The 22,148-nt window shown below is 45.5% G+C and overlaps 1 protein-coding gene across 1 annotated transcript in view; it reads left to right on the top strand.

Moving 5' to 3' along the window:
• Positions 1-2,614: 2,614 nt before the first annotated feature.
• Positions 2,615-22,148, top strand: part of BACH2 (BACH transcriptional regulator 2) — a 183,507-nt gene continuing 163,973 nt past the window's right edge. Inside the window, exon 1 of the mRNA XM_085056343.1 lies at positions 2,615-3,211. The gene's annotated coding sequence lies outside the window, so the exon portion shown is untranslated. The remainder of the gene's footprint in view (positions 3,212-22,148) is intronic.

Raw genomic sequence — 22,148 nt, forward strand, 5'->3', positions numbered from 1 at the left:
TAAAATGGACATTTTCACATAACTCTTCCTTTTAGCCAAATAGTAGCATTAATTTTAAAACCTCAGCCAGTAAGATAAATGGCAATTATTGTGCTATGGGCAGAGTGTACACAGGGTGCTTTGTTGAGCTTTCAGTTTGGACAGCTTTGACTACCTGGAGCCATATCTCCCGTAGTGTGCTGTAAATAACCGAATATGTGCACTTTGAATGCAGTGGTATAACGGGCACTTAGCATGCTAACTAAAGCATTACAAGTACTGCATGGCTTATTTTTATCTCTCTGTCCTTCTCATTATAGTATTTTTGTCTCTCATGTCAATACAAAATTATTTTTGTGTCTCAGGCAAAAACAAGACAACACGAAGGTTCAGCCCTACTAGTGTATAAACATGATGAGTCTCCTTACACCCTGTGGGACTTTTTGAGTGCTTAACACCATATATGTCTGCAAAATCAGAACCTAAATGGCACTGGTGAGCAAGGCTTTGTATGAACATTACTTGGAAAGGAAAGTGAAGTTTATGAGTCAAAATCTCCAGTGAGGTGCTATTCTGCAGCCACACGTAGCTAGGAAAAGCAGGGGCAAAATGCTGTAAGGAGCTAAAGGCTTTTCACTTTACACAAGTGGACAATCGTGCAAAATGCAAACTGGTGAGAACCACGTTTTGAAAAGTGATGATGTATTTGCTCTGACATACAGAGTTAAATCTAGGTTGACAACATAGTTTTCTGCAGTTCAGCAGACTTTGAAAATGCAGGTAGCCCAGTGAAGCTGCTGCAATTTCAGAAGACATTGCTGAGAAAACTTCACGGGAATGGCTCCTCTAAAAGATACAGAAAACACAGTGTATCATCTGGCTGCAGTGAAAGGGGGAAACAGAGGATGAAAATGTACAATGAAAATTGACAAACGCAGAAAAAATAACAAACATGCACATGTTAATTACTGAACGTGCTTTTGTTAGCAGTAGGTCACCATCATTCTTTATTGACATTTACTGCAACTGCAATTTCTTTTTCAAGACCACTGACCCAGGAAAATGTAACCCTCTAGTTATCCAACGCCCTTTAATTAGAGATGTCTCCAGAGATAATCTCACTCACGGCCCCTATTGTGAATCATTTATTCTCCAACTTTCCTTTTTATCAGCTGTCTTTCATCTTTATGTTTTTCTGTCCGAGCCCGGCTGAGTAACTCGGGCTTGCAAGAATGCGGCTTATTCATTTACCGGTTCTCCCAGCTGCATTTGGTGTTCACTGACATTTGGGGTCTCGCTCAGAAGCACTGGCTGCCGGCACCAGGATAATTTGCAGGAATCAGAGCTTTCCACTTGGCAAAAGGAGCCACGGCGCCAAGCCTCGGGGTGGGAAAAGGGCTCGGAATGGGGCCTTTAATCGAGAGGAGGCGAAGAACAATCGGCGCTCCCGCGCTGGGAACACTTGTCGGAATTTTCTTTTTGTTTTCAGCCGCGGGAGCGCTCATCGCCCCGCGCTTTGCTCGGCACGGCTGACTCACGCCTGTCGGGCGCTTGCGGTCGGCACTGCAAGTACGATGAGGTTTCTCCGGGGGGCGGAGCGCGCAGAATAACGCAGGCATCAACACCGAGTGGCCCCGTCGGCAGCCAGGGGTGACCGGGGTGGGTTTTTTTGCCCTGCCCGTCACACCCTGCCCATCGCACCCTGCCCAGTGCCCCCCCAGCGCCACAGCCGTCGCGGCCGAGCCCCCTGGGGCCGCCCCCGCCGCCATGGCGGCCCCTCGCGGCGGACTACGGCTCCCAGAGCCCCCCGCGGCCGCCGGCGCGAGCCCCGGCGCGGGGTCCGGCTGCACGCGCGCACGCACGCACGCCCCCACGCCCCCTCGCGCGTGCACACACACACACACACACGCGCACACACGCACGCACAAAAACACGCGCGCACACACACACACGCGCGCACACACACGCGCGCACACACACGCGCGCACACACACACACGCGCGCACACACACACACGCGCGCGCACACACACACACACGCGCACACACACACACGCGCACACACGCACGCACAAAAACACGCGCGCACACACACACACGCGCACACACGCACGCACAAAAACACGCGCGCACACACACACGCGCGCACACACACGCGCGCACACACACGCGCGCACACACACACACACGCGCACACACACGCGCACACACACGCGCACACACACGCGCGCACACACACACGCACACACACACACGCGCGCACACACACACACACGCGCGCACACACACACACGCGCGCACACACACACACGCGCGCACACACACACGCGCGCACACACACACACACGCGCACACGCGCGCACACACTGCCGCGGGAGGGAGCGAGCGAGCCTGCTCAGCGCATGCGCGGGGCGCTGGCGGAGGGACGGGGCGGGCGGAGCGCCGCCGCTATTCGCGGAGCCGCCGTACGCCGCTCCCCGTGCGTAGGGACCGCGGCGGGCGTAGGCGCGGCGGCGGGCGCTGCGCCGTTGGCGTAGCGTTGTTGTGAATGGAGCGCGCGGCGGGGCGGGGAGGGTGACGTCAGCCTGCGAATGTCAACAATGTAGCGATTGAGGGGCGGGGGCGGCGCTGGGCCGGGGCGCGGGAGGCGGCGGCGGGCGGGTGGCAGAGCCGGGCAGCAGCAGCGGCCGCGGCAGCAGCAGCACAGCAGCGCCGCCTTCTCTCCTCCGCCTCCACCGGCCGGGCTGCCACCGCCGCCGGCCCCGGGTGCCGCTCCGGCAGCGACACAGCCGCCGCGGTGCTGCTCCCCCTCCCCCCCGCCGCCCGCCCTCCCTCCACCCGCCCTCCCTCCGCTGCGGCTTTCTCTCCTCCTCCGGCCCCCCTGCCAGCCCTCCCCTCCTTCCCTCCCTTCCCCCTTTATTTTTCTCCGCAAGACTTTGGCTCTGGAAACAGCTGGTTCAAAGCAATCGCCATGTGATGATCGTCTGGGTCGGGGTTTTTTTTTTTCATTTGGGGGGGAGGGTGCAGGTTTCTGACCGCAGAGAAATACTAATAAGAATTTCCGAAACAACAGCAGCAGCAACAACAAGAGCAACCTCCCCCTTCCCCAAACCTCCTCAGCCGTAACAGCCCCCCCACCCCCGGGCCCACTCCACCCCGCCCCACTGCCTCCCCCCACCTCCCGCCCAGGCTGCAGCGACAGGGGCGACCCCCGAAAGTTGCGCGGAGGCGAGGTGAGTGCGCCTGTTCAGCGGCTCGGCAGCCCCGCTGGGGAAGGGGAACGGGCGGGGGGGCGAAGTTTGGGGGGAGGCTGGCCGGGCGGGGGGTCAGCGTGGTTTCTCCCCTCCTCCTCCTCTTCCTCCTCCCAGGAACGGCAGCTGTTGCGCGGGGTCAGGCGGGGGGCTGCACCCCCGTCCCCGGAGCTCCGCGGGCTGTGCAGGCGCGCTTAGTGCTTATTCCTTAAAGTGGGAAATACGCGCGTTGCGTAACGGGGAGTGCGCGGCGGGAGCCCAAGTGCGCGTGTGTCCGTGCGCGTCCGTGCGCGCTCTCCCGCTCCCCTCCGCTCCCCTCCGCGCCGCCCCGCAAGCCCGGGAGCCCCGGGCAGCCCCTCCGCCGAGCGCCAGCCCGGCGCCTTGCCCGGCCCCGCCGCGGCCACCTGCAGCCTCCCGGGGCAGGCGGGCAGCGCGTCCCGCCGTGCCCCCCGGTGCCGCGGGTTCGGGGAGGGATGCGAACTCCGGTAACAGTTTCTGGGATCGTTAGGGCGCAGCGTGCGGGCAAGGCAGCGCGCCGCGGAGACGCTGGCTGTCATGAAAGAGGCTAAGTGTGAAACCGTGCCTCTCCTTTTGTGGAGCGGGCTATTTTGGTCATGCAGCGGGTGTCTTGCTTAAATCGCTTCAGTTGCCGTGAGATCATTGTGCCCTTGTTATTGAAGCCCCGGAGGCTCCGGAGTAAACCCCGGGCTTCAGTCTTTAATAATAAACGTGAGGCAGAGACGACATCTGATTAGAAATACTCCATAAGATGTTGGAAAGATTGGGAAATTACAGCGTTGCTGTTTGCTCTAGTTGAAGCTGTGTCAGTGTTTTTGTGATGAAAGCCCGTTTTTAGACACTTTGGAACTGTCGCTAAAGTTGTGCATATTTTAATTTTTTGTTCTGAGGCTTGAGCTGAAAACAAGTTGGGGTTTTCTTTGAGCTGGAAATTATCTGAGATTCTGCTGTAGCTGGTGGAATGCTCTGCAGTTTGGGGAGGGCGGTGATGCTTGGGTAAATTGACTTTTTCAGGTATGTAAATACTGAAATTTGAGACAATTGCTGAGATGAGATGGATAGAATAAAACGATAAGGTGATGCGTTAGGCTTTTGCTGCAACAGCCCCATAGACAACAGCTTTAAACCACTGTTCTAGGAGCTTTACATCTGACAAATAGAAATAAAATTCCACCTCACATGTGGGCTTGCTCTTTTAAAAGCCTTGTTGCCTTTTGTGTCCACCTGCCTGCCCCCTGTCACTGGGATCTGGGCAGCTGTGCAGCCGAATGGATTGGCGTTGTACTTCCCTGCGGTGTACTGAACCTGTGCTTTCAGCATCGCTTTTCACATTTGACCCTCCAGCTTCAAAGGCTGTTCTGAAGGTGCTCTGCAAGGAATGGAAGGAAGCCGTGACTAATTGGAAAAGTACAGAAATGAAAAACCAGGATCACAGGTCTAGTTTTCTTGTTAGTGTCCTCTGGAACGCTGGGTGAACCATTCAAACATATGTACGCCAGTACGCAGCTGTCAAGTGGGCAAGAAAGGTCCCTAGTGACTTTGGAGATAGGGTGGTTGTCAAGATATTTAGGGGTCTTTTGCAGAAATGCTCCACAGAAGCAGAGTGTGCATTTCTGGGCAATGTTGGACAACTCTGCTGTGAGACTTGAGGTTAAACAGTTAAAATTTTTTAAAACTTTCACCTTTGTGGAGAGTAGATGGGGAAGATGCATGCAGCAAATACATGACTAATGCACATGCTGACAGATCCTGAGTTGTTAATCAACAGCAATTGTTTGTGCTCAGGTATCTCACACTGGGAAACAGTGCTAGGACTGGTACTCTTAGTCTTTTTCTGACCCAGAGGCACATCTGGAACATCTGTTGGTGGTAATGTGCATGCTGGCAGATTGCTGTGATGATGTAGGTGGGACGTCTTCCTCTCTTTTCCTCTTGGCTTTCAATCATTCATTCTGCAGCAAGACAATATTGGCTGTTTGCTCTTCTGTGCTGGGCAGGAAGGAAAGTTAGGCATAAAACCTGAGTTTATGAGGAGATTTTGGTAAATCTTTGACATTGTAAAAGTCTTCAGATACTCACGGAAATAATAAAATCTCCATGCTATATAGCATTCTTACATATCCCTTTCTGCAAGTGCATAATAAAAGACAAAGAGAGCTGAAAATAAAACCTTATACAGATGAAGTGTAGTGTGGAATATGTAACAGAAGTTGCTTGCCTTCACTTATTGTAAAACTTTCATTGCTTGATTTTTCAGTTCTGAAGTGCCATAGCTGTTTTTCTTAATGAGGCTGCAGTATGATTACCAATTAGTTATTTTCTTTCAAGTTTTCTCTAATAAAAGGTGTCATAAAAAAATCAGTGAGTTTGGTTTCTTTGTTAATAATGGAAATAGATGTTTTGTCATTGTGTACATGCGGCATTCTTTTTTGGTAGGGCTTCACATATGCATAGATAAAGAGGAGACTTCTCAGAGCATAGCTAAGCTGAAAAATGAGATGTGTAATATTAATATATGTGAAGAAATAATTTCAGTAGTAATGACATTTTTATGTAATAAACAGTTGGTAAAATCGAATAGCATTTATTGTGTGATGTGAACAGAGTCTCTTGTGGGTTTAATTTGGGTTGTATGAAGATGGTTTAATACATTCAAATCAAAACATATATGCCTTTTTACTCAAAGGAATACTTTCTGAATGGCTTCTTAGTTTACACTGAACATACTTGTAGCGTTAAGCAGGTCTGACTTAGATTTGAAGGCATACATGCTTGTGTCTTTCACCTCTGGGTCTGAATTTCCAGCTCAGCTCATATTGGGTGTGATGGTTGTACATAAGTGTTTTCTGAGTTGAACTGTTAGAGGAGATACACTAATCATTCCATTGACGTGTTGAAGAAAATTCACATTTAAACTTCACACTTTCTCTGAGTTACTCCTGCTGCTTTCAGTATTCCTGTGGACTATACATGCTTTAAGAGAATGTGTAAAGAGTGTTGTTCTGAAACTGCAGTTCTTTACTGATATTTGAGTAGGTGCTCAAATGATTTTGTTGTAGTAGATGAATGGGCAGTAGAGTTCTACTCCCAGTAACTCCCGCAGGATTTCCGGAATAGTGCTCAAAGTATTCATTCAGGTTGTTACAAAAAACGGTCATCATTCCTTTAAATTCAGCCAAAAGATACTAACCTTGGCAGCTGTCTGAATATTACACATTTATTTGAAGCTTGCATCAAGAAAATGTAAAATGTATGAATATAGCCAGCTGAGTTGCAATGTGCTCATCTTGCTTTTTAGATAGGCAGAAACATCTTTGTAGTGGATTGAAAAGAGCACTGCATACTACGCCACTCTTAGACTATGAATTACAATTTTAAAGCAGGCAAGCAGAGGAGTGTATACAAATGCCTCTATGACCAGTGATGGACTTGCAGCTTCTGAGTTACTAGAACTAACAATCAGAGAGCAACCACATGTTCAGAACAGGCAAATAAAAAGGAACAAGGGAATAAGTTCAGGAAAGCCCTTATGCTAAAAGTTTACATGTGCAGCAGAACTTTGATCTGTCAAAAACTGGGCTCAGAAGACTCCTCTGCTCAATTGTATTGATATTCATGCAGAAGGAGCAACAGCAACAATCTGAAGAACACCACCTGTGCTGCACTGGCATCTTAGCAGATCAATAGATGTGTCCCTGTTGAGCTTGAAAAAGACTATCTGTAAAAGCTCCTGATACAGTGGGGGCTGAACTGCAGCTTCTGTGTGAGGGAAGGGGCTGCCAGGCATGCAGCCCCTCTGTGTGTAACCCCTCAGCTCTCCCTGACTTCTCTGTGTGCTGCCTCTTTGCTATTTACGCCTGCTGGTGCAAACCTGCCCTCAGAGCCAGCTGGGACATTTCGGATTCCATACCTTAAAGGAAACGGAGAAGGAGGATGGTGCAGGTGGTGGTTGCAGGGGCAAGAGACATTGGGGTCTGAGCTATGCCTTTTTCTTCTTTTTAGTTTGAAAGGTGACCTAAAATGGTCAGATCCTCCCAGATTTATTCCTAAAACCTATAATTTGCATACAACTGTCTCTGCTATTTCAACTGAGCAAGATGTTTGAAAAGCTATTAGGAACAAAAGGCATGGGAATTTCCAGTTTATCCCTGGTAGGAGTTGAAATAAAAGGCTGAAGCTTTTTTTTTTTTTTTCCTTTCTTTTTTTTTTTTTTTTCCCTGAGCTTTGAAAACAATCAGTCGGGCTGTGATGGGTAGGTGGGGTTTGGTGCACAGGTTCAAAAGGAGTCTCCCCACTAAGAAAAACAGGAACTGTTTGCTGCCTGTCACCACACAGGGCTTCTGGGCTGTGGGGCAGCGATTTTGTTTTTTGAAAAGAGGAAAAGCAGCTTAAATAAACAAAATGACCCTTGAGACTTAATCACAGCTACTTATTATAGCTGACATTCACTGAAGGCTTTTTTTTTTCCCTTTTTTTTTTCTTCTTCTTTCTTTAGTGATCGCTTTAATATTTAAACCTGAGCTAGGAAAACAGGAACTGTAGGTGTGGAGGTGTTCCTTCACCCCCATTTGCATGCAGGCTGTTTTTTATTTAGCGGGTAGGTGTGTTCGGTGTGTGTGTGAGAGCAATTGAAGATGTCAGCAGTTTCCTAGAGCCGCTCTTGCTGACTCACGTGTCTGGTGCAGCTTGGAGCTACCCTGGCTATAAACTATCCACAATGGGAGGCGCGGGCAGAGACACCGGCAGTGCCGAGCCGCTGTTCAAAGGTTATTTTCGGTTCTCCGGTCGCTGCTTTGCTGTGGTTTTCTTCCCCAGTAACATCAAAACACACTGTCATTTTGCCAGGCTGCCATTCCTCTAGGTGCGGAGGGTAAAGTGGAAGTTCACTGTGCCACTGCAGAGGTTGCTCTCCAAGTGTGTTCTGATACTATGGATGGATGTTCAGCAGGCTAAACCTCTGGGGTTTAATTTTTTTGTTGGGGTTGGTTTTTTTGGGGGGAGTTTTGTTTGATTTTTTTTTTCTTTTGTTGGTTTGGCTTTGGTTTATGTTGGGTTTGGGTTTGTTTGGGTTTTTTTGTGACTGGTGTGTTACCAAAAAATCCCCCTGAGCATAGTTCCAAATTTGGGTGTGACAACTCCAGCATATGAATTCTGTTTTCCTTTTCCAAATGCAAGCTGTGCTGGGGAGTCTCCTACCCTCCACCCCTTTTCATGGCAGAAGTCTTCTTTAAAGCCAGCAAGGAATTCTGATTAAACTTTGAAAAACCTGGATTTAGCTATCTTTAATTTTCAAAATTTTGCCGTTTCTTAGTTTGGGTTTTACCTCCTGTATGGCAATATCCCTGGCTGCTAGCATAAAAGAATTCCTTCATCTGCTCACACTCTGGTACAACTGCTTCTTTATTTACAGACTCTATTCTGATTACTCATAAGGATCCTAAAATGATAGCTGCTGCTGACTGATGATTTTTAACTGATCTTCTTGTTGTGGTGGGTTTTTTTTTTTCTTCCCTTCTTTCTTGTTTCTTTCTTAGCTGATCACAAAAGCCTTTGCAGAAGTGGAGTGAATTAGCCATCTGCAGTTCTGGATTTACTGTCAGGGAGTTTAGATTCGTAGTTGTCTTTTGTGTATTTTTCTTCTTCTTGTGGAATGGGGTGAAAAATTAGCGGTCTTTGAAAGTGTGATAAATAAAATCGGCTGCTATAGAGCAGGGTTTAATAACAAGGTGAGTTCTTGTCACTTGTTTTGTTTTTAGTCAACTACTTTGACCAGTAATGAATAGAAAACCACACTGAGAGCTTTATAACACATGAAGAAAATGGGTGTTCTTGGTTTCCGCCAATACAAATGACTCATCAGTATCAGTAGGGTTTTTACTTCTAATAATAAAACTGTGGAAGACCTTTAAAACGTGTGGTTTTGGCCCCTACTCTTAGTGAAAGGTTGGAAAATATTACTTTGAGATTTTTTTTTAAACTTAGGGAAGATTTAGTGATTTGCTGTGCAACAGTGAAACATCTTGTACCCTCCAAAGGAAATCTACTGGCACCACTGCGTGCAGTGTGAAAATCTTCCCCTTTCCTCTCTCCTTTCAGTGTTTTGTATTTCACTTCAGAGTACTGCCGATCCTTAGCCTCAGTGTCAGAGATGCGCATCTGGAAAATATAATGTATTTGTGTCGAATGGGGGAAGACTTGGCACACTACCTCTTCTTGTTGAGCTGCTGTTCTCCACCTCTTTTCCAGTCTGGTAAAGACAGGAACAGTAAGACTGCTGAGTGACCTGTATTGCTGTTTCAGCTGGGGTCAGACGATCTGGAGAGGAAAGTAAACAGAAAATAGGAGCTGAAACATAAATGACAACTGTAGGATGTGTCTGTCACTACCTGGAAGGAAGTGCACATCTTCCAGTACTGAAAGTGATACTGAAAAAAGGGCAAATCACAAAGTGATCTATTAAATTATTTTATTTCTCTATCCCTCTCTTAAAAAGTAATAGTTTTCAAATCCTTTCAGCTGTTTACCTTTTTGTAAATATTCTGCACTGTGTTCAATGCAGTGAAGCAACCCCTAGCGCATCCTGCTTTTTCTTTGAAAGTGCCTTGTAGAGTGCGTGGTTACTTTGTTTTCACATAAGCAGAGCATGCCCCTCGTGGTGTTACAGTATATCAAATTTTAATTCTTTTATTCAAGGTATTGTACTTTTAATGATAGTCCAATCAGTGTCTCCTGATTTGCTGCATTAATATTTAGTGTTGCTATCTGTTTTCAAGTTGCCTATGTTGTTATAAGGTTTAAAGAATATACATGAGGCAGAGCCAGTATTTTCTTCCCTGTTAGAGTGAAAATTCCAACACTTATGAAGCCTCCATATTTACTTTCTCTGTTGTTGCAATATTTATACTAGTAAGTTATTCTTTATAAGGGTGTGATGGTTCTTTGTTTCTTCCTATTCTATTTTAAAGGCAGTGTGTGCTTTTTACAAAATCCATTCAGGGGCAGATCCCCAGAAAATCTAGACTTATCCCAGCTCCATCACTGTCAGCGGGCATCTTTTACCAATAAATATTTAAATATATTAATGTAGTTGGTTTGTGTTGTGCTGAAATACGTTGGATCTCTTTGTCAGTTTCTTTTGCAACCAGACTGTGATGGAGAATCTTTGTCTTGTAGCCTCTTACTGGGAGAGGTGCACTAAAAATAGAGGCACAGAAGCCTGTGGAAATAAAACTTTGCAATGTGAAAATCCAGTTGTTTGTTACATGGCAACGATAAGACAGGTTTTATTATTTTCAGATGGATATAGCAGAAAAGACCAAATTCCAACTTAAAGGATTTATTTGTGGGTATTTCTTACTGAAGTTCACAGAAGAATTATTGATAAAGACTGCAAAATAAGGTGTCAGTGATCATTCAGACTTCAAGAAGACATAGGTTCAGCTCTCTGATTTCCGCTTGCCTTTAGAAAATCATGCCATCAGAACTGTCATGAAGGTTGGATCATGGCAAATGAATGTGTCTAAATCTCACTGATGTTTTGAGCTCTGCTGACTCTGAAATGGAGTTTGTGTCCAAAATCACTGAGGGCTGGACCTGTGAAGGGCAGCTGACAGTGTTGCTGCTGAATTTGGGACTGTGATTCTGCTCAGCATCTCCTCTCCTTGCCTTTGCTTGCCCTGGCACCTGTCTCATCCAACAGTGGGCCAGCCGTGAGAACTAAATTGGCAGGAAATTACTCACTCTATGCGTAACGTTAGTTTTGTGCGTGTTAAGTTTGCTGTGGAGTCTGTCAAGAACCTAGATAATTCGTCAAATTAAACCAAAGCTTGTTAAAAGGCTTAGAGCTGGCCATGGGACATCTGGTCCCCGAAGTGCAATGATTGTCACAGCATCATGCCCCATCTCCTGAGGGTTGTTCTCATCTTGCTCTGGCAATGTGGTGGCTTTGAAGAAAACCAGTAGCAGCCTGTGCCTAGCCTAACATGTAGTTTGGCAGTAGGAGCTTGCTTCCTGGCGCATGAGAGGTTTGGGATATTTATTTCTGACTTGTGTCTGCAAGAGGCAGGTGAAAAAAATGTTAGAGGACAGCAGAACTCAATCAAATGGGCCTTCGATGTTAACAAAATGCAGTATCTCCTGCAAATATTCAAATAACTGAAAGAGGGTAGGTTTAACATAGATATTGGAAAGAAATTATTTTCTGTGAGGATGGTGAGGCACTGGAACAGGTTGTGCAGAGACACTGTGGATGCCCCATCCCTGAAAGTGTTCAAGGCCAAGCTAGATGGAACTTAGGGAAACCTAGTCTACTGGAAGGCATCCCTGCCCATGACCGGGTGTTTGGAACTAGATGATCCTGAAGGTCCTTCCAACCAAAACTATTCTGTGACTCTATAACTGTTCTATTTCCTACCTGATTCCGACTTCTGGCCTTACGCAACCTGGTCATGTCACTGATCTCCCAGCTGTGATGAGCTCTTGAGAATTTTAAATCTGTTATATGTGAGGAGATGAGTAGACCTCGTGACTATGGAGAATTTTTTGAACCATGTGGCTGCAATCCTAAACCCTTGGGTCTTTTCGCCTTTCATCACTCTAGGATGGTGGCAAGCAATGTTGAGTAACAGGTTCAACAGATGACCTGAGTGACTTGAATTTACTCAGGTGAGGGAGGGAGGGAGTCTAAGGTCATCCTTCAAAACAAGAGGGTGAAATTAGGAACTGGTAGCACCTTGTGCCGCTGGGTGAGAATAGGAGGTCCTGCTTGGCCACGTGCTTGTTGTGTTTTGCTGAGATGATTCAGTTTTTCAACCTAGTACAGATCAATTTACACATCGTTTTCTTAACCCTGGCTAATTTTTCTAGGCATTTTGATGAGTAAGACCACAGGTCCAAAGAGCAGCAGAGCTAATGTGGGAAAGACAGGTGGAGCAGTGGGCATGCAGGTTGCAGAGGGGCAAATCCAGACCTCTTAGATTTGCTGTCCGTAGTTTCACTCCACTGGGCTGCTGGTGCTGGGTGGCTTTTGTTTGGGAGGGGGATGGCCCTGCTTCCCCTTTCCTTTGCTCCTGAGCAGCACCCAGAGCGATTTTCTGCAAAGCTGAATGCTGGTTGTGCATTAGGCAAACTTTTCACCAGAACCTGAGTAGCAAAAATGAAAATGTCAGGAGGCTTTTGGTTAGGTCATTTTCTTGAGCTGGGAAACCTAAATTCTGCTTTAGGTCAGCTTCAGGTATGTGCTGTGCCTGAGGTACTTTGGTTGTGGAACCTGTATCCTGCCAAATGCTTGTGACTCAACTCAGCAATTTGACTTCATTTCCAGTCCCTTAATTTGTTCCTGTAACTTATTAAATGTGTACCAAGGAAAAGTGTGGAGCAGAGTTCTTACAGAAGTCCAAATTAACTGATGGTGTGAAGTAATCATGAGGCATGTCAGTAAGCTAACCCCAATGTAAAACTCGTGGTAAATTATGAAATATATGCATAGTTTGTCATAGCTGGAAAATCATGGGCAATGCAAATTTAAACACTCTGCAAGGAAATATTTTTGTTTGTCATTTTCCCCTTCTTGGTCCTCTTCATTTGTCTTATTATTAGACTAAAAGTAGAGTCAGTGATTCATTCAGTAATCTCTTTCTTGGACAGTTAGTCATCTGCCAATTTGTGTTAACTTTCCACTTTGTTCAGAAAGTGAGTAATGCTTAATGCACCAACCAGCAAATTCCAAGCTTTAAAAGCTGTGAGTATCATTCAAATAGTCTCCAAACTTTCTCTTAAAAATTTTTACCATTTTACTTTGTAATATCAAAGTGAGGTCTGGCATGGAGTGTTGTACAGCTATAGTCCAGTTGTTTTGTCTAGCCCCAGTTACTAAAGCAAAACACAAGGTTGCGAATGCAGAGCACAAGTTCTGTTGTACAGCAATCAACATGTTATTTAGTCAGTGTAATGCTTCTTATTTTTCTTCACAACTCCTATTTTCAGGGGGTAAATACTGCCATCTTAGTTCTCTTTCCCTCCCCAGACTGCCATGGCTTGTTAATTACTATTGTTTCCTACCCAAACAAATCGTGATGCTATCAAGGCTAATTTAGTGAAAATAGCTTACAAGGAAAGTAGTAATTGGTATTAGCTGCCTGCTGCAAATATTGATGGTGCTTTTCATGATTAGTTTTGATGGAGAAAAAAATTATTGTACTGTTAAAGTGTTATCTGTATAGAACTTAAAGCTATGAAGTCTTTCTATAGCAATGGGGTAGATATTTTGATCTCAAAGTGATGCCAGTTATTTCTGAAGGTGAACACAGTACTTGTTTGAATCACTTGAGAATTTTTTAACTACTTTTTTATTTCTTGCGGAAACTGGAGTAGTGTAAAGAACAACAAGGTCAGTAATGTCACAGGAGAAGTTGATAGGACCATAGTCTTTACAGTCTGCTCTAAAATAACATGAAATGGCTGACTACTGCACTCAGCAGCAAAGGAATTCAAAGTGCAGATGAGACTTGAATGCTCTGGAGAGGATGTGCATGTGCAGGGGGATAGGGCAGGGTGGCAGTGATAAACATGAATGCCGAAGTGGTTTGCTTGGCTCCACACTTTCTCTTGTTCCTTCCCCAGGTGTTGTCCTCCCGCACAACTTGTAGTTCATTCTCCCCTTGTTCCTTCCCCAGTTGTCCTCCCCCGCAACTTATAGTCCATTTCTTGCAGTGAATTTGTGCTCTTTGTGTATGACTGTCCTTTGGTACAGGTGATTTTAGGGTTTTCCTGGTGCCACAGTTCTGTAAACAAGCAATGCAAACACTGGCAGAGGGAAGGGAATAGCTTTTGGTTGTAGGGTCTGTAGTCTGCAGCATGATGGGGCCATAGCAGAGTTCTTTTGTGCTTAGCTGTTGTCAGAATAAGAAAAACATGATTTGGTCTCGAGGAAAGGGTGGAACAACATCCATTTTCCCAGACTGGATTCCTAGAATCCCATTCCATGTAACTACTGAAAATATCATGGTAGCCATGTTCCAGTGTGAAGAATTAGGGCTTCTGAAAGGTTTTCCCCTCCAGTCTTACTTTGCACATTGGCGAGTTCGGATAATTTGGTTAAGCTTTGGACAAACAGCCATAGCAGGGATGCTTATTTGGGATTTGCCCCTCCTGGTTACCTGCACATTTTCCAGAATCAGCAGTGTTAGTTAATGCAGTCCCCCACCACACATAGGATGTCTATGCGCACACCAGCATTGATTGCAGATTTCTGATTTAAACCTTCAGAGCATTGTGAAGAAGCTTGTCTCTTTGCTTGCTTTGGGATATGAGGGGTGGAGGTGGGGGTGGCGGGGGTGGGCAGGCAGGGAAGAGCAAAGGCTGAGGTCGGTGGTGCAGCTCTCAGTTGAGGTAGGTGCACGCTGTACATGTGTGACTCAAGCAATGGCTGATTCACCGCCTGAAGGTGGTTTGGGATTTGCTTGGTGGTTTTTTGTTTGTTTCTCTAAAGTAGTAGTCCACCCAGAGGTGAGAATTAGTGCCCTTTGGTGTGACTGTGAGTAAACCAGAACTGTGAGGAATGTCTTTGCTCCCAGCCTTTCGCTCCAAATGTCCAGCAGTTGATGCTGGGCAACAGACCTGGAGTGCTGAACTGATGCTGGAGGAGACAGACACCTTGCTTTCATGGGACTGTGCAGTGTTTGGGGGATCGCTTAATTGCCAGATTTGGCACTTCAGGCAGGTCAGCTGGATGGGGCAGAGGAGGCTGCAGGATTTGCGGCTGTCCTTGGTAACACCTGGCACAGCTGCTTTCTTTGGCCAGTCAGAGATGGTGGGGTGAAGGAGAGATGACCAGATGCCTGAGATCTTGTACGTGATGAAATCCAGATAAGGGCAGTGTTGACTGTTGCAAAGCTGAAATCGTATTCGGGGCATTTTTATCTGAGGATATATGTATATTTATTTGGTTTTGTCCCCTGCCCACCTTCCATTTGTTACCTGGCTGTAAAGTTTAGGACATTCCCAGGAAGACGGGCACCCTGGTGCCATCATCCCCCACAGAGAGGTGCCCAAGGAGGTGCAGCTGGGCAAGGGATCTCCCGGGTATTTATAGAGGGGTGTCTCCTGCCCCGACTTGCTCTGCAGGTGTGCTGTGCAGTCGGTTAGAGAAACCGTGAGTTGAAAGGTTCGCTGGGGTGAAACAGTTTACAAATAGCTTTTCAGTGTTTGTTTTTATTTTTAACTCCCTCCCCACCCATTGGTCCCTCCCCCAGCATATTGGCGAAGATGAAATGGCTCAAAGAGAGAAGATTGTTGTTGCAGAATGTGCAAAGCACCCCAAGAGTTTTCAGAGGATCCTTGCAAAATGAGTTGCTTTCCCTGCATCTTTTTCCTGCTCCTTTCTTCTTTGGGGTTTACAGGCGTAAAACTTCTTTCTCTGTGGCTGCTGGGTATTTCATGGGAGCAGGGGTGTCACATGATAATTTTTTTTTTTTCTTCTTAAAGACTGTCCTCTGATGGAAAGATAACCTATAGCAGTGCATTTGAAGCTGGTGGAGGCAGGCTGCCCTTCTGGCACCTGCAAGGAAAGCCCCCAAACCAGGTTGTGCTGCCCTGGCACCAGTTCCTAGTGTCCCCAGCAGCACGGTCCCCACAGCCACGCATCTTCTCTCAGGCACTTGATGTGTGTCCTTTTTGCCCTAATTTTAGGTTATCGTGGGGAAGTGATCTCAACGATATAGCCGCATCTGAGCATGAGAGGAAATTTAGACCTCTCTATTTTCCTAACCAATGTTCAATTGCTTATGGAAAATTCTGATCAAAAGGGTAAAATTTCTTTACTGGGTGTTTAATCTCAAAACCACAGCTCGCTGTAGCTGGGACACAGTAGTGATAATGCCATGCTTACAGCCTTTTTCCAGCACAGCGTAGCTGTGGGTAGGTGTGCGTGTGGGGGGTAAAAGGGAAAGGGCACAAATGCAATGGAGTGGGTCTCTTTTGCTCCTTGGGCTACCTTTCTGGTTTGTTTTTTAAATTAAAAAATGGGAAAGTAAGCCTGACTTGCCCACAGACGAGGTTAATCATCACAGAGAGACCCGATGCCAGTACTCCATGTATGTATTTTCACACATGTGCTGCTGGCTGCGCGTGTACTTTGCGGCTGGCACAGCATAGCTGGAAAGTATGTGGGAGCATGTCTGCTTCCTCTGAGGCTGCTGCAGGTGGTCGGGAGGGTGGGGGGTGGAGGAGGAGATGCTGGAGGCAAGCAAGGTATGACACCCATTTCCTTTGGCGTGTGTTGTGCGCTCGAAGCCGCTGCCTCGCCGACAGCCAAGCGGCTGCATGTCGCACCCGCAGTACTTTGTCTTTGCACTTACTGGAGGTTTATGACTAAGGTTGTGGTTTAATATGCCCTTTTTAGGTATGCGAAGTGTTTAAAATTATCTAGTGTTGCATTTCTTCTTTTTTTTTTTCCCCTCCATGGCATTTTCTGCCTTTGAAAGTTTCCGTAATTTTTAGAGGACAAGAGGTATAACTTCATTTTCAAAAGAAAAAGAAAGTTTTCCCTGATTACTCATCAGCTGAGAGTATGCATTTTTGCCTTTCAAAGGTTGCTTTTTGAAACGAAATTGTTTTATAGCTTATAAGTTTTAAATACCTAATACAAACTGTTGGAAAGCCTTGGAACTAAATAAAAGAAAAGCTTAAATACCTGGAGTTTGTAAGGAAACACTCTCTCTGTAGATGAGATACTTTTCTTCTGCAGCCGTACCCCAAGAAGCTTGGTGTTAACATTTGCAAGTACAGATTTGTTTGCTTGTAATTTTGAAGTCTTTACTTGAGGGCTTGTAATTTTCTTGAACTCCTCAGGTGCCTCTTAATGCCTTGAATATTTGTTGAATGTACTGCATGTGGCTCATATTCCCTTACATTTCAGATGAAACGCTATAGCCCAGCAAGCTACACTGGGTAAAATTGCACATGCTAGGTTGTGAAGGAGGTGGAAGGGAGCAGACCTACACCTGTACATTCCTCTGATTGATGTAACACCCTTCTTTCTTAGCAGATTGTGCTGCTTTAGTGCCTGTGATTCTTCTTTCTCTTTTTTTTTTTTTTTTCTTTCTTTTTAGTTCATATCCTTGTACTGCAATGGAGCAGGATATAGTTTACGCACTCCTTTTTATGAAGTGTTTTTTCCCATGGAGGTACCTGGAATATTTGGCATCAGCTCGGTTGACAGGAATGCCACATGCTCTGCTCTAGGGGAGCTTGAGCAAGTTGAACTGTCAGATGTAGAGATTAGATATCAGAGGTGCAGAGCAGTCTTTCTGATGTTTGTGCCACCTCCTATCTCCTTGTCCATGGAGATGGCTACTGAAGGACCCAACAGTAGTTCTTGTCTGCATGTTTGACACTTTAGAAAATGTTGATACACAGCCATTGTGGAAGCCTTAAGGCTTGATACATATTTTGAAAGGGAGTACCTGCAGGGAAATCTAATGTTCCACAAAGATGTAGCAAGATCCGTGAATGATTAGCAAAGTCACACAGAATTAAATTGATTTAATTTGGGAAAAGGTGCTGAAGGTCTCACAGCAGTTTGGCTTAAGTTTATCTCTTGCAGGAAGACTACTGATTCGGTGTCTTTTGTGTATTATTTGCTTTGGACTTCAGGTTGCCATTCTTTGTAACCCTGCAATTCACTTGCCAAAATCCATGTATAGATCAGGTATCCCAAGTGTCTCTCCTTGAGCACTGTAGGAACTCCAAGAGCAGCTCAAGTTGAAGGTTCCAGTCCTCTGCCAGAGGATTTGCTGCTCACTGCTACCTTGCTGATGGTCCTGTGAGCTCAGCAATGCCTGTGGAATTAACCCAACTCAGCACTGCAGGGTGATGGATGGTCCCTGCACCAATGGAACACTCACACCTCTCTGGTAATACAGTCAGTGGCAATGGCCCCTGAATTGCTCGTGAGGCAAAGACCATGATTTAAGGGCTGTTTGCAAAATGGAGCAAGACGAGGGAGGTTGAGTTGAAATAGTCGTAAGTGTGATCTGCAGCTGCCAGGCTGGAATCATTGGATTAGAAAATGAGAGAGAAGAAGGTGCAAAGCCAAGAAACATCTGAGAAAAAAATCAGAAATTATACAAAGAGTAAAAATGAGAAGACAGTCAAAGTCCAGTCATCTGTCACTTTGGGAAGGAGAACACAAAATTAAAACTCCTGTATCAAAGTAGATGATGTAGGAATTAAAACCACATACATGTTCTAATTTTTTGCTTCCTAAGTGACTTTGAAAATTAGCCCAAAAAAGAGCTGCTTGCTTACAGGAAACCATGTTTTTGACTAGAAGGTACAGTAAAAAGACAGGGTGGGGCATAAATGTGCTTTACTGTATAAAAGTCAGAGTCAACAGTACGCCGCAGAGCACTGTGAGTGAATCCATGCTACTTTTCTTTTTCAAAATGAGTTTGGAAGGTATTGTGCTCTCAAGAATACCACACCAAGGCTTGTGCAGTTGAAAAAGGCACTTAGAGTTGCAGGGAGTTTTAAAACATTTGACTCCCTGAAATAACACAAGCATTAGTTTAGCACATAGAATTTTCATGCTGACCAGAGGCACATGGCAAATACAGTTCTGATTTATTTTATTTTTTTAGCAGTCCTGCTGGTAGACATAAATGAAGCAGATTGAGATCTCACTGTGGTTGCAAGCTGTGGCAGAAAAATTAGCACCACACTTTCCAATGGAAGCAGAACAAAAATGTAAAGTCTGCCAATTAAATTGGAAACAGCTCTTAATTTCCCCTCTCTTCCTCCTCCCCCAAAGGATGAATGGCTTACTCTTCTGGATGGAACTTTGTGTAATGACTCATAATTTTATATGGATTAGTGTGAATATGTAGGTGAGGGAGATGCTGGTATCTGAGAAACTATATATAGTGTCTGGAAGAAGTGTCCTGGAACGCGGAATAAATGAACATTTGATCTGTTTCTCATGCTGAATTAATGGAAACATAAATGCAGAATATCTTCCTCCCTTTACTCCCTTTCCTCCTAGATGCACTCATTAGATACAGAGGAGGCTTATAGTGAACAGAAAACATGCCTGTTATGATACCTGAATTAGTCACTAAAATAAGGGTATTCCCCTTGCCCAGTCTGAAATACATATGGACAAGGCACCAGGAGCCAGAATTGTGGCACTGCAGACATCAGCAATAAGGATGCTAAGTTTTGTGATGTCCTTTGTGAGGTGGTTTTTGTTCTGGTAGGTTTCAAGCAAGGAAAGAAAGGCCCTTCCACCTCTTTGCACTGTGATTTTTTTTTGGTCAGAGGACGCTGGTCCATGCCTTACGTAGCAGCTGGAGGGAAGAGCATCATGCACATTGCTCTTCTGGTGGCACTATGGCATGCCTTGTGTTAGACTGTGTCACTGTCAGTCTTGCTGCTGTAAAAGGTAGGGCAGCCATATTGCTGCTTGGCTAAGCCAAAATCTCATGGCTCTGCAGTCATCTGTAGTTGGTAACTTGAGCTGAACATATGGGTTCACATGGGGCTTCTCCAGAGGACTGCCAAGTTTTCATCTGAAGTCTTCTGGCTTACCCTCTCCTCTCTACAACCATTTACTCTACATCCACTTGCATCAGAATAGCCTTTAATAGCAGGTCTGGGGAAGTGCTTGTTTCCCTGTGTGTGGCACTGGGAGGTCACTCCTTGAATCCTGTGTTCAGTTTTGGGACCCTCATGACAGGAAGGACTTGTTTGAGGTGCCGAAGTGTGTCTATAGAAGGGCAACAAATCTGGTCTGAAATACATGTCTCAGGAGAGGCAGCTGAGGTTGTTCAGCCTGGAGGCTCAGGAGGGACCTTATTGCTCTCTAACACCTACTTGAAAGGAGATTGTAGAGAAGTGGGAGTTAGTTTCTTGTCCCAAGTAACAAGCAATGGGATGAGAGGAAATGACCTTAAATTGCATTAGAGAAGGTGTGGATTGGACATTAGGAAAAATTTCTTCATGGAAAGGGTTGTCAAGCATTGGAAGAGGTTGCCCAGGTTGACCAGGGCAGTGGTGGGCTCTATCCCTTAAGGTATTTAAAAGACATGTAAATGTGGCATTTGGGGATGTGATTATTTAGTGTTGGACTTGATGATCTTAGAGGTCATTTCCAACCTAAGTCATTCTGTGATTTCAGTAAAAACCCTGTCAGTGAAATGTTCAGGTTAAAGAAAAAAACCCACGAGAACTTCCTTCAAAGATATTTTAAACTCAGTCATTTAGCTGTGTTGTTCATCAGTGGTAAAAGTAAGGGGTCAGTGAATTGCAGTAGAGTAGATCAGGGAGGTCAAGGAGGCAGAGGAAGATGGACACATTTTGAGCTGGAGTTGCTGCAGGTACGTACAGTAGGGTCTGCACCCTTCAGTTTATTTTACTCTTCTTAGTCTGCAATAATGTCATTTGGTCCTCAGCAAAAATGACCTTCCACATGGAGTCACCACTAATGGCAAAAGTGAGAGAGAAAACTGTTCTTACACCCATATATGACAGTCGTGCCTTAAAATAGAATCTCATGTAATAAACTGTCCTTGCTGAGCAGTTTTCCAAAAATCTGACATAGTTGGGTTCTCGTTTTCAGATTATGCACCATAGCTTATTTTAGCATTCAATTGCAGGGACCTTGTTTTCACATCTCAAACCTGCAGACATGTATTGTGCTAGTGTAGTATTGTTATTAGGTAGGAGGATTGGAAATCCTGAGGTCAGTTCTGAGATCCTGGCCTCTGCTTTCCTCTGGCAGTGTGTTGCTGCTCTTCTCTGCGAGGATCCTGGCTGTGGAGTCTCCTCAGTTCTCTGAAGGAGAAAAGTTCATTTTTCCATCCAGGCAAGATGCCATGCAAGACTTACTCTCAGGGTGCCACAATACCCTGGGAACATTTTCTGGAGAAGGGGAAGTACATTTACATTAAAAACACCCGAACACTACCACCAAAAAGAAGCAGCTGCTTCTCATGCAAGTGTAGGGGGGAATCCCACAGTGTCTTCAGAGAAGTAGACTTATTTGGTCATGTGCAGAATCACAGACTTCCCACCATCACATGTAAAGGAGGTCTGACTTCCATTTTAAAACTAGTACCTGGCATGGAATAGAGTTATACGGAAGTCTTATTGCCTAGAAACCCAAACATGGATACATCCAGAATTCATGTCGTTGTGGTGTAATTTCTTGAAAAGAGTTTAAAACTCCAGTGTTTATTTTGGATCCCCAATGCAAGGCACAGGAGGGTATTTTATGATTAATGAGCTTTTCTGCATATGTTTTTTTTGTGCCTCTTGGCATTTAGTAGTCTCAGTGACCTAGCTTTTTACTTCATTTCTGTCTTGTTGGCATTCTCATCAGTAGTCTCTCTTGAGATGCAAGAATCTACCCTCAACCAGCCCATCTTTCCTTGGCTGTGAGGATGCACTCCACCACTCATTCCATTTCTGTCCCATTCCTGCCATCACGCCTTTTGTTCTCTGCTTTGGTACAAAACAATTCCTGTAACACATAAAGCCATCATTCTCACCTTGAAACAGGATCTGGGAGCAGCATTAAGGTGGGGAGCAGCATTATGCTGGATTGGTCAGCCTAACAAGAAGAGGTTAATTTGGATGCCACAGGAGTCAGGCCACAATGCTTGCTGCTCAGGGGGAGTGGGGTTGCAGCCCAGGCTGGCCTCCATGCACAGTGCTGGGGGTCACAGTCACTGCAGCTGCTGTGATGGCAGCATAGACCTGTCCCACACTGAAACACTTGCCATAGGAAGAAGCGCCCTTCACCAGCCTCTCTGTCCTCCAAATGGAGAAAGACCAGATAAAACCAATGGTTCCTGGTACTCACATGAGAAAGGAGTTTTTCCTTCATGGATCTGTGTGAATTTAA

Source organism: Lichenostomus cassidix, chromosome 3 (genome assembly GCF_008360975.1).
Source record: "Lichenostomus cassidix isolate B80296 chromosome 3, HeHo_3.0, whole genome shotgun sequence".
Lineage (NCBI taxonomy): Eukaryota > Metazoa > Chordata > Aves > Passeriformes > Meliphagidae > Lichenostomus > Lichenostomus cassidix.